This window comes from Hyla sarda, chromosome 5 (assembly GCF_029499605.1).
Source record: "Hyla sarda isolate aHylSar1 chromosome 5, aHylSar1.hap1, whole genome shotgun sequence".
Classification (NCBI taxonomy): domain Eukaryota; kingdom Metazoa; phylum Chordata; class Amphibia; order Anura; family Hylidae; genus Hyla; species Hyla sarda.
In genome coordinates, this window is record NC_079193.1 from 204,661,675 (window position 1) to 204,675,022 (window position 13,348).

The window sequence follows — 13,348 nt, forward strand, 5'->3', positions numbered from 1 at the left end:
TTTTCTTTTCATTTGACTATGCTACAGGGGCTGTAAAGTTAGTGTAGATCATAATATAGTGTCTGTACCTGTGTGTGACGGTGTTCTTGCAATTCTTTTGCGATTTTCGCCCAATATTTTTTTTAAAGGGGTACTTCACTGGCCAACGTTCGGAAATAAATGTCCTGAGCGCTATTTTCGTTTTCCGGGGGTCGGCCACGCCCTCATGTTATGGACATATAGATTTGCATAGAGGGGACGCGGTTGTGACATCACGAGGGGCGTGGCCGACCCCGGGAGAATGAAAACAGCATTAGGAACATTTAGTTCCGAACACTGGCCAGTGGAGTACCCCTTTAACAGCATACAAAATGACTGCTGTCAGGTTTTTCCCAGGCTGCAATGCGGCCGAGACATGACATCACTAGTCAGCTGATGACAAGGAGCATGTCTGCTTCAATGGGTAGAGCGATCGCTTGGTGGGAGAGAGAAATCTGCAACTAATTGCATTTTTGCAACAGCAGTAGGCACCCTGATTGGAAACCACAGGTCTTTTGAATAAATGCAGCTCACTTATGTTTCAATGGGTGGGGTGGCTGATTTGTGGGAGGGAGGGAAATGGAAATATGGGATTTGTAGGCAAAGAAGGAAACAAACAGGAAATACCAGTTCACAAAAACATAGGCACAGTGTTATGATAATCTCACGACATAGCCATTTAGCCCCAAGACAAGCGCAGATCCTTCCCAAGCATGTCCATCACTGTCTGACAGGCACGTACTGAAATCAACTTATGGTGGATAACCCCTTTAGGCTCGAATTCCACTAAGGTTTTTCATGCAAAAAACAAAAAAACACCCATTTTGCCACACAGCGGTTTTCCTTGGGTGTTTTTCAGCTCTTTTGGGCTCCTTGGCAGTTTTTCCAAAATGACCTCTTGTTGAGACTTTGGCGTATTTTGTGGGTATTACTTTAGCGTTTTTGCCGGTTTTTATTTTTTGATCCAAAAAAGGGGATGGAGATACCTTTTTTTTAATAAGGTACTGGAGATGTGACGTAACACCACACCCCCCTCCATTCATGTGTATGGAAGGGGACGTAACAGCATCTAATCCTTTGGATAGGGGATAACGCTGGAATACCCCTTTAACGAAATTTATTTTTTTTATAACAAAAATTTTATAACATTTTTAAACAGGGATCAATTTATGTGGGCGGGCAGGGAACTAAAAATGTAGTCGACAAAAATAAAAATTTAGAAAGGGGCCATTTAAATGAAAAAATGATATATCTGTTATAATTAATTTTGTAAAACTTTTTATTAATAATGTATTTTAACCTGTTCAGGACCCATGACGTATGCATACGTCTTCACACCCTGGGTCTTAAGGACCCATGACGTATGCATACGTCATGGCGTTTTCCGGTCTCTGCCGCTCGCCGGGCAGAGATCGGAACTGGATGCCTGCTGAAATCCTTCAGCAGGCATCCAGGGCAAACGCCGAGGGGGGCCATGTAGGCCCTTGCGATCTGCGGCGATACCGGGCTGATCGGGTCTCTGGGACCCGACCGCCCGGTAATTTCGCATGATCCCGGCTGTCGCAGACAGCCAGGACCATGCTGGAGTATCGGAGCGAGGTGGCAAGCCGGCCACCTCCTCCGATCCCCTGCGATCTGTCGGTTAGTTAACCAACCAATCGCAGGAGGGGGGGCGGTTACTTCCTCCCGTCCTGCCCGGCCCCTGAAAGTCCGGGGAGGACGGGAGGAAGACCGGAGGACGCGGCGGGGGACGGGGGAGTGCTGGGGACCGGCCCCGGTACTTACCTCGTCCATGAAGACCCGGATCCCGGCGATGAAGACGGCGGCGGCGACAGGTGAGTGGATCTTCAGCCACGGTTGGGCCCTTTACAGCAATGCACGTCGCCGTAAAGCGACATGCATTGCTGTAATAGGACCCTGTAAACTACAACTCTCAGCATGCCCAGACAGCCCTTGGCGTCTGGGCATGCTGGGAGTTGCAGTTTTGCAACATCTGGAGGTACACAGTTTGGAGACCACTGTGCCCTTCCAGATGTTGCAAAACTACACATCCTCAGCATGCCCTTACTGTCCAGGCATGCTGGGAGTTGTAGTTCTGTAACATCTGGCCCTTCAGATGTTGCAGAACTACAACTCCCAGCATGCCTGGACAGTTTTGGCATACTGGGAGTTGTAGTTTTGCAACATCTGGAAGGGCACAGATTGGGAACCACTGTATTAGTGGTGTGCAAACTGTAGTCCTCCAGATGTTGCAAAACTACAACTCCAAGCATGCCTGAGAATGTTTGGGAGTTGTGGTTTTGCAACAGCTGGAGGCACACTGGTTGGGAAACATTGTTTCCTAACTCAGTGTTTCCCAACCCGTGTGCCTCCAGCTGTTGCAAAACCACAACTCCCAAACATTCTCAGGCATGCTGGGAGTTGTAGTTTTGCAACAGCTGGAGGTCCCCCCCCCCTGTGAATGTACAGGGTACATTCACATGGGCAGGGGGCTTACAGTGAGTATTGGGCTGCAAGTTTGCGATGCAGCAAATTTTGCGCGGCAGCTCAAACTCGCTGTAATCCCCCGCCCATGTGACTGTACCCTAAAAACACTACACTACACTACCACAAAATAAAATAAAAAGTAAAAAACACTACATATACACATACCCCTACACAGCCCCCCTCCCTCCCCAATAAAAATGAAAAACGTCTGGTACGCCACTCTTTCCAAAATGGAGCCTCCAGCTGTTGCAAAACAACAACTCCCAGTATTGCCAGACAGCCGTTGACTGTCCAGGCATGCTGGGAGTTTTACAACAGCTGGAGGCACCCTGTTTGGGAATCACTGGCGTAGAATACCCCTATGTCCACCCCAATGCAAATCCCTAATTCAGGCCTCAAATGCACATGGCGCTCTCACTTTGGAGCCCTGTCGTATTTCAGGGCAACAGTTTAGGGCCACATATGGGGTATCGCCGTTCTCGGGAGAAATTGCCTTACAAATCTTGGGGGTCTTTTTCTCCTTTCACCCCTTATGAAAAGGTGAAGTTGGGGTCTACACCAGCATGTTAGTGTAAAAAAAATAAACTTTTTACACTAACATGCTGGTGTTGCCCTATACTTTTCATTTTGACAAGAGGTAAAGGGGAAAAAAGCCCCACAAAATTTGTAACACAATTTCTCCCGACTACGGAGATACCCCATATGTGGGCACAAAGTGCTCTGGGGGCGCACAACAAGGCCCAGAAGGGAGAGTGCACCATGTACATTTGAGGTGATTTGCACAGGGGTGGCTGATTGTTACAGCGGTTTTGACAAACGCAAAAAAAACAAAACCCCACATGTGACCCCATTTCGGAAACTAGACCCCTCACGGAATGTAATGAGGGGTGCAGTGAGAATTTACACCCCACTGGTGTCTGACAGATCTTTGGAACAGTGGGCTGTGCAAATTAAAAATGTTGTACAGCCCACTGTTCCAAAGATTTGACAGACAACAGTGGGGGGTAAATGCTCATTTTATGCCTTGTTACGTTCCTCAAGGGGTCTAGTTTCCAAAATGGTATGCCATGTGGGGGTTATTTTGCTGTCCTGGCACCATATGGGCTTCCTAAATGCGACATGCCCCCCGAGCAAAATTTGCTCTCAAAAAGCCAAATATGACTCCTTCTCTACTGAGCATTGTAGTTCGCCCGTAGTGCACTTCAGGTCAACTTATGGGGTACCTCCATACTCAGAAGAGATGTGGTTACAAATTTTGGGGGGTATTTTCTGCTATTAACCCTTGTAAAAATGTGAAATTTGGGGGGAAACACACATTTTAGTGATTTTTTTAATTTTTTTTTTACGTATGCAAAAGTCGTGAAACCCCTGTGGGGTATTAAGGCTCACTTTATTTCTTGTTACGTTCCACAAGGGGTCTAGTTTCCAAAATGGTATGCCACGTGGTTTTTTTTGCTGTTCTGGCACCATAGGGGCTTCCTAAATGCGACATGCCCCCGAGCAAAATTTGCTCTCAAAAAGCCAAATATGACTCCTTCTCTTCTGAGCATTGTAGTTCACTCATAGTACACCTCAGGTCAACTTATGGGATACCTCCATACTCAGAAGAGATGGGGTTACAATGTTTGGGGGGTATTTTCTGCTATTAACCCTTGCAAAAATGTGAAATTTGGGGGGAAACACACATTTTAGTGAAATTTTATTTTTATTTTTTTACATATGCAAAAGTCGTGAAACCCCTGTGGGGTATTAAGGCTCACTTTATTCCTTGTTACGTACCTCAAGGGGTCTAGTTTCCAAAATGGTATGCCATGTGGGGGATTTTTGCTGTTCTGGCACCATAGGGGCTTCCTAAATGCAACATGCCTCCCAAAACCATTTCAAAAAAACGTACTCTCCAAAATCCCCTTGTCGCTCCTTCGCTTCTGAGCCCTCTACTGCGCCCGCCGAACACTTTACATAGACATATGAGGTATGTGCTTACTCGAGAGAAATTGGGCTACAAATATAAGTATACATTTTCTCCTTTTTCCCCTTGTAAAAATTCAAAAATTGGGTCTACAAGAACATGCGAGTGTAAAAAATGGAGATTGTGAATTTTCTCCTTCACTTTGCTGTTATTCCTGTGAAACACCTAAAGGGTTAAAACGCGGACTGAATGTCATTTTGAATACTCTGGGGGGTGCAGTTTTTATAATGGGGTAATTTGTGGGGTATTTCTAATATGAAGACCCTTCAAATCCACTTCAAACCTGAACTGGTCCATGAAAAATTGTGAGTTTGGAAATTTTGTGAAAAATTGGAAAATTGTTGCTGAACTTTGAAGCCCTCTGGTGACTTCCAAAAGTAAAAACACGTAAATTTTATGATGCAAACATAAAATAGACATATTGTATATGTGAATAAAAAAAAAAATTATTTGGAATATCCATTTTCCTTACAAGCAGAGAGCTTCAAAGTTAAAAAAAATGCAAAATTTTCAAATTTTTCATAAAATGTTGGGATTTTTCACCAAGAAAGGTTGCAAGTTACCACAAAATTTTACCACTATGTTAAAGTAGAATATGTCACGAAAAAACAATCTCGGAATCAGAATGATAACTAAAAGCATTCCAGAGTTATTAATGTTTAAAGTGACAGTGGTCAGAATTGCAAAAAATGGCCGGGTCCTGAGGTGTAAAATGGCTGGGACCTTAAAGGGGTTAATAATATGTTAAATAAAGTGTGTGTGTTTTTAACTTTTTTCTCTTTATTTTATTATTTTTTTACTTTTTTAGGTAGTACTACTACTCCCAGCATGAAACACACTGTTCCATGATGGGAGTAGTAGTACATGTACTAATTGACAGATCACCCCGGGTATCTGACACCCGTTGCAATCCTCCTGTATAACGTATAGATGCGGGCGGGCAGCCGGCCAGTGATGTGATTATAAATTCACATCACTGATTCATATTTCCCGCTGAGAGCAGGGGATTGGCTGCCACCATCCGGCCAATCCCCACTCTGGGCGCAAAATATGAATGAGTGATGTGAATTTCTGTTCACATCACTGTCCAGAGTATAGTGCCGAGATGCAAGTGCTGTATAGAGCTGCTCCGCATCTCTGCTATATTATGGACGATCGCATCTGGTGTCAGGAGTGACACCCGGGGCAATCTGTCTATTAGTACAGGTACTACTACTATTAGAACAGTCTGTCCCATGCAGAGAGTAGTAGTAGTACTACCTAAAAATGTAAAAAAATAAAAATAAAAAAAAGAGAAAAATAAAAAAGTGAAACACTTTATTAAACACATATTTTTTACATTTAAATGGCCCCTTCCTACATTTTTATTATTGTCGGCTACATTTTTAGGTCCCTGCCCGCCAACATAAATTGGTCCCCGTTTAAAAATTTATTCAAATTTCATTATAAGAAATAAATTTGTTAAATACATTTTACTGTATGATTGCTTTTTTTTGTACTCAACACATTTTGAAAAAAAGAACGCCAAAAAGGGCAAAAAATGCAATTTTCCCCCAAAAGCAAAAATGCCAGAAAAACGCCAAAATGCAGGGAAAATCAATGGCAGTTTTCATGGTGTTTTTAAAGGGGTACTCCGCCCCTAGACATCTTATCCCCTATCCAAAGGATAGGGGATAAGATGTCAGATCGCCGGGGTCCCGCTGCTGGAGACCCCCAGGATCTCCGCTGCGGCACCCTGCTATCATTACTGCACAGAGCATGCTCGCTCTGTGCGTAATGACCGGCGATACAGGGGCCAGAGCATCATGACGTCACGGGTCCGCCTCTCAAGGCCACCACGCCCCCTCCCATAGACTTGTATTGAGGGGGCGGGCCGCGACATCACGATGGGGCGGAGCGGTGACGTAACGATGCTTCGGCCCCTGTATTGCCCGTCATTACGCACGGAGTGAGTTTGCTCTGTGCAGTAATGATAGCAGGGTGCCGCAGCGGAGATCCCGGGGGTCCCCAGTAGCGGGAACCCGGCGATCTGACACCTTATCCCCTATCCAAAGATAAGATGCTAGGGGTGGAGAACCCCTTTAAGCCTAAAAAAAACGCAAGACAAAAACCTAAGTGGAATCATTGCCTTAAGGAAGCAGGACAAGAGAAAGGCTGTTGGCCAGTAACACACACATCGGGACTTTTGTTCCCTAAATTCCCTAGGCAATCAAAGCACATAACAATCTGCTTTGCCATTGGCATAGTGCTGGCGAAAGTGTACTGGACTGAACAGGCTGTGAGTTAATTTACAAAGTACAGTACTATATGGCATGTGGAGGGAAAAGGGTTACTGATACAATATGTTTGCAAGGTGCTGTGTAAGCAGAAAATAAAGAAACAGCAGCATAGAAGGGGTTACTCTAAGAGCTAATCTGATACTTTTGCTGAGAAGCTAAAGGGAGCAGGAGAGGACTCTAGACATCTCAGGGATGTGGAATTTCTATCGCCCGACGCCCCGGACTAGCAGTATGGGCGCCGGGCAGGTGAATTTGTCCGGCCCTTAGCCCGGCTTCGGGCAAGCAGGGCCGGACCTGACAAGTGCGGCGCTCTGCAGTCTGTATGGAGCGGGCTCCCGACTCCTGCCCGCTCCATACTCTGCAGCCTGTGTCCTCGGAAGCAGAGCAGGGGAGATGAGAAGCTGTGTATGTCTCTCTCCCCTGCTCTGCAGACGTGCGGGGGGAGATGAGGGGGCGTGGCTTACTTCTCCTCGTGCAGACCTGCGTCCTCTGCCTTCACTCCCCCCAGCTGTAGCTTCGGAGAGCTGAGGGGAGGAGGCGCGTCTGCACGGGGAGACTGTATGCGGTGCTATGTATGGAGCGGGCTCGGGATTCCTGCCTGCTCCATACTCTGCAGCCCCCGGCTGTTCTCAGTAGCCGGGGGCCGCCGCTAATAGCCAGCATGCGGCGATCGCCGCGGCTGGCTATTAACCCTTTAGATCGCCGCTGTCAAAGCTAACAGCGGCGTCTAAAGCCTGGGTTCTCAACCTGGGGTACGCGAAAACGCTGACAAATACCGGCCATGCATTGGCCAGTATTTGTCAGCGCATAGCCGCGGCAGCTCACTGTACAGTAGCGCGGCCAGAGATGCGGCTGGGGCTACTGTAAGTGAGCTGCGTGGTTGCCAGGGAGACGTGTGGCCTCCCCTGACGTTGTGCGGAGTTGCCGCACAGCGCAGGGGGACGTCACACGTCAGTGCGGCCCTGTGGAACATCCCGTGAAGCAGCAGGCAACGGGACCACAGGACGCCAGGTAAACAACTGTATGGGACTGTATGGGACGGAGCACAAGGCATTAAGATGGAGGGGGAGAGGGATAATGGAGGGGGAGAGGGATAATGGCGGGGGGGGGGGGGGGGGGGGGGAGAGTAATAATCCCCTTGCACCATTCCCCCCTTCCTCTGATCCCCCTTTTGCCATATCCGATAATAATGGCACAAGGGGATTAATATGGAGGGGGGAAAATGACAAAAGGGGATCAGAGGGAGGGGGGAATAATGACACAATGGGATTAATATGGAGGAGGGGGGGGGTTGATTATCCCCCACCCCCCTCCATCTTAATCCCCTTGTGCTATTATCCGATATGGCAAAAGGGGATCAGAGGGAGGGGGGAATTATCAACCCCCCCCCCCCCTCCATATTAATCCCCCTGTATCATTATTCCCCCTCCTCCATCTTAATCCCCTTGTACCATATTGGATGATAATGGCACAAGGGGATAAAGATGGAGGGGGAATAATGGTAAAAGGGAATCAGAGGGAGGTGGGAATTGTGGGACAGGGGGAGTAAGACGGAGGGGGAATAATAGCACAAGGGGATTAAGATGGAGATGGGATGCATTAGTACAAAGGTAAGAACACGCCTTTTGTCTGCGGGTACCCCTCGCGCGGAAGTTCCGCGTGAGGGGGTACCCGTGGACATACTTTCAGGCCTTGGGGGTAAGGTCGCCGAAAAGGTTGAGACTGGTCTAAAGGGACATGTGAATGCTCCCTGGTGGGCTAGGGGGGTGGATCACCCCCCCCCCCACAGCGCGATCGCAGGGGGGCGATCCACTATAGAGGTAGCCGGAGGACTTACCTCTGCTTCTTCCTGTCCCGGTTCTGTCATTGATAGATCCTGGCTGGACTAGGCTCTATCAATGGATCACAGAGCTCACAGATTAATAGAGTTCAATAGAATCTATTCATCTGTCTGAGGAATCTAATGATTCCTCCTATAAGTCTAATAAAGTGTAAAAGGAAAAAAAAAAGTTTTAATAAAAGTTTGAAAGACACACATTAACCCAGTGGTCTTCAAACGGTGCCCCTCCAGATGTTACAAAACTACAATTCCCAGCATGCCAGGACAGCCGTTGGCTGTCCGGGCATGCTGGGAGTTGTAGTTTTGCAACATCTGGAGGGCCACAGTTTGAAGACCGCTGCATTAACCCCTTCCATGTTAAAAGTTCAAATCACCCCCTTTTCCTATATAAAAACATGCAAACATAATAAAAATAAACATATTTGGTATTGCTTTGTGCGTAATTGTACAACCTATTAAAATATAACATTATATATCCCGTACGGTAAATGTAATAAAAATACCAAACCACAGATTTGCAATTTTTATAATATCCCATAATAATTTTTAAAAAGTCAGATCAATGCCAAAATGGTGCCGATACAAAAAACAGATTATGGCGCAAAAAATTATCCCTCATACAGCCTGGTATGCGGAAAAAAATAAAGCTACAGGGGTTAAAAAATGGCAAATAAAAAAATTAGAAAAAGTTCAGAATTAGTAAAACATGACGTAAACGATACAAATCTGGTATTGCTGTAATCAGGCGCCTAAAGTATAAAACTAACATGTTACCTCAACCACAAGGTAAATGGCGCAGAAAAGAAAAACCACCAAATCTGCAAAATTATCTTTTACTATTTCAATTTCACTTCCCTAAATATATATATATATATATATATATATATATATATATATATATATATTTTGGTTCAGAGAATACGTTATTGAAAAATTAAAAGGTATCATTATAGTGGGTAGTTATGGCTATTATAGGGCGAGGAGGAAAAGATCAGAGCGTAAAAGCGAAAATTGGCCGGATAAGTGGATCGTCATGAGGGACAAGTAGATTTTGCTCCATTTTAGTCCCGTGGACAAGTCGTTTTTTTATAAAATTTCCACACCCCTGCATCTAGACATACAGTGTGCTATACTACTGCAGCGTTGTAGACATACAACAGTAGGTACACTGCTGTTTACACGAAGAACATTTGCCAAGAGCTTTATGGGTGGTGAAAGATAAGAGAGCACTGCAGCCATTGAACACTAGGGGATAAGTGTCTGATCGCAGGGGGGTCCGACTATTGGGGGGGGTGGGGGGGGGGGGGTCCCCAGTGGTCGGACCCCCCCCCCCCCCCAATCTCCGTACGTGGCCCCGGAAGGGCCGCGGCTCACATTTGTGTCGTCAACCTCACTAAGTGAGTCGACAGACTCGCCCCCTCCATTCAGCTCTATGGGAGAAGAAGGGAAGCACGAACACTGCATCTCCGCCTCTCCCATAGAGATATATGGAGGGGGCGTGTCAGCCACAGCGTCATGCTGCGGCAGACATGTCTCCTGCATCGGGAGAGCCGTGGCAGAGCGGGGGGGGGGGGGGGTTCCTGCAGATAGGGGATAAGTATTCTATGGCTGAAGTGCTCCTTTAATCTGAGCTGTGTATCCGCAATCTTTCTTAGATTTTTTTCCCCCTTACACCTCGCAAATGTTAAGGTCTGCCCTCCAATTCCTGGAATTTAGTTCTGGTCTAGATTTCCCGTAACCACAGACAGTGAATGGAAGTTTGAAGAGTAGCAAGACATCTAGTGACCAAGACTTAAAGAGGTACTCTACTTGCCAGTGTTCAGAACATTTAGTTCCGAACACTGTTTGCGTTCAGGGTCAGCCCCCTCCGATAGACTTGCACTGATGGGGAGTGACATCACGAGGGGGCGGGGTCGACCCCCACAGTGTGCACACAGCATTCAGAACTAAATGTTCCAAACGCTGGCAAGTGGAGGACCCCTTTAAGAGCTGGGTTTTTTCCTGGAGGGAAGATTCATTTTGGTAAATGAAGTGATTTACAAATATGTTAAGAGACTCAAAAATGTATTAAGAATTCGCTTTCAGATACCTTACAAAAACACTACAAACAACAGAACCCTCACAGTTTGAGAAGCACTGGTTTAGACAATACCACGTACTTAGTAACTAGTGAGATTCATGGTGTTCCATAATGTTAAGCTACCGCAAGGACATTTTCCCCAAATTAAAGGGGTACTCCGCCCCTAGACATCTTATCCCCTATCCAAAGGGGCGGGGTGTGACGTCACACGGGGGCGGAGTCACGACGTCACGATCTTCCGTACCCGTGGTCGAGATGGACTCAGCCTGAGGACCTCCAGCGGTTCCGGAAGCCGCTAAAGGTGGGTGCCGCATGGTAGATCCCGGGGGTTGCTAAATTCACAAATATATTGACGATTATTCATCCTATGTTCGCATAATTTGCATTTTTGCTATGTTCATTCACTCCCCCCCCCCCCCCCCCAATGCGAAAATCCGCATGGAAAATTCACATAAAAAACAAAAAGTGAGAAAAAAAAAACCAAAATTTGCACTATTTTGTAAATATTCATGAAATCGTGAAGGGCCGATATCCACGATAAAAATTAGCATTACAAATATTCGTGCTCAACCTTTCAGGGGAGCCGGGGAGAATAGCAAGAGAGAAAAAAATACTGCTGGCGCCATCTTTTTCTCCCGCTATCCCTATCAAATACAACGGCGTCCAACAGACCCCATAACAGTAAATTGGGAGGTGTCCACTAAGGGATATTTTACTGTAATAAGAGCACATCATATCACACTCATATTCTATCATATAATAAGAGTGCACCACACTTATCATACACACAGAGCAGCTAGGAGGTTATATACCATATAATAAAAGCACATCACACATGTTATATCACACTTACCATACACACAGAGCAGCTAGGATGTTATATACCATATAATAAAAGCACATCACACATGTAATATCACACTCACCATACACACAGAGCAGCTAGGATGTTATATACCATATAATAAAAGCACATCACACATGTTATATCACACTTACCATACACACAGAGCAGCTAGGAGGTTATATACCATATAATAAAAGCACATCACATCACACGTTATATCACACTTACCATACACACAGAGCAGCTAGGAGGTTATATACCATATAATAAAAGCACATCACACATGTAATATCACACTCACCATACACACAGAGCAGCTAGGATGTTATATACCATATAATAAAAGCACATCATATCACACATGTTATATCACACTTACCATACACACAGAGCAGCTAGGATGTTATATACCATATAATAAAAGCACATCACACATGTAATATCACACTTACCATACACACAGAGCAGCTAGGATGTTATATACCATATAATAAAAGCACATCTTATCACACATGTTATATCACACTTACCATACACACAGAGCAGCTAGGATGTTATATACCATATAATAAAAGCACATCACACATGTAATATCACACTCACCATACACACAGAGCAGCTAGGATGTTATATACCATATAATAAAAGCACATCTTATCACACATGTTATATCACACTCACCATACACACAGAGCAGCTAGGATGTTATATACCATATAATAAAAGCACATCATATCACACATGTTATATCACACTTACCATACACAGAGCAGCTAGGATGATATATACCATATAATAAAAGCACATCACACTTACCATACACACAGAGCAGCTAGGATGTTATATACCATATAATAAAAGCACATCTTATCACACATGTTATATCACACTTACCATACACACAGAGCAGCTAGGATGTTATATACCATATAATAAAAGCACATCACACGTTATATCACACTTACCATACACAGAGCAGCTAGGATGATATATACCATATAATAAAAGCACATCACACTTACCATACACAGAGCAGCTAGGATGTTATATACCATATAATAAAAGCACATCTTATCACACATGTTATATCACACTCACCATACACACAGAGCAGCCAAGACATTCTATGATATAATAAGAGTACATAATATCTAATTCATGTTGTATCATAAGAGCAAATCATGTTCATCTTATATAATATAAGCATATCACGCTCACCATTCACACAGAGCAGCCATATAAGAGCACATCACACATATCATATAATATCACTCATCTTCTATCATACAATGAGCATATTACACTCATGTTATATCATATCACACCCATGTTATATCATATAATAGGAGCATAGTCCACTCATGTTATATAATATAATAAGAGCACATCACACTCATGTTATATCATATAATATCACATTCATCTTCTATCATATAATAGGAGCATATTACACATTATATAATATAAGAGCACATCACACTCATGTTATATCATATCATATAATATCACACTCATGTTATATCATATAATATCACATTCATCTTCTATCATATAATAGGAGCATAGGACACTCATGTTATATCATATAATATAATAAGAGCACATCATACGCTTGTTATACTTTATATTAATAAACCTTTACACTCACCCTACACACATAGAGCAGGCAGCACAAGCACTGGATGTCCCGCCTACTTACTCTGAACCTGGGAGAAGTCACGTGGCGGAATCTCTATCGTCAATTGGTAAAGATTGGTGTCAATCATGCACGTGACACCACGGACCAATAAACGCAAGTCCCTTAGAATCACGGAGCCGCCATGTTTAC

General features: G+C 44.6%; 1 protein-coding gene across 1 annotated transcript in view; it reads right to left on the minus strand.

Moving 5' to 3' along the window:
• Window positions 1-13,235, minus strand: part of DROSHA (drosha ribonuclease III) — a 261,155-nt gene extending 247,920 nt beyond the window's left edge. Inside the window, exon 1 of the mRNA XM_056520973.1 lies at window positions 13,169-13,235. The gene's annotated coding sequence lies outside the window, so the exon portion shown is untranslated. The remainder of the gene's footprint in view (window positions 1-13,168) is intronic.
• Between the last annotated feature and the right edge of the window lie 113 nt (window positions 13,236-13,348).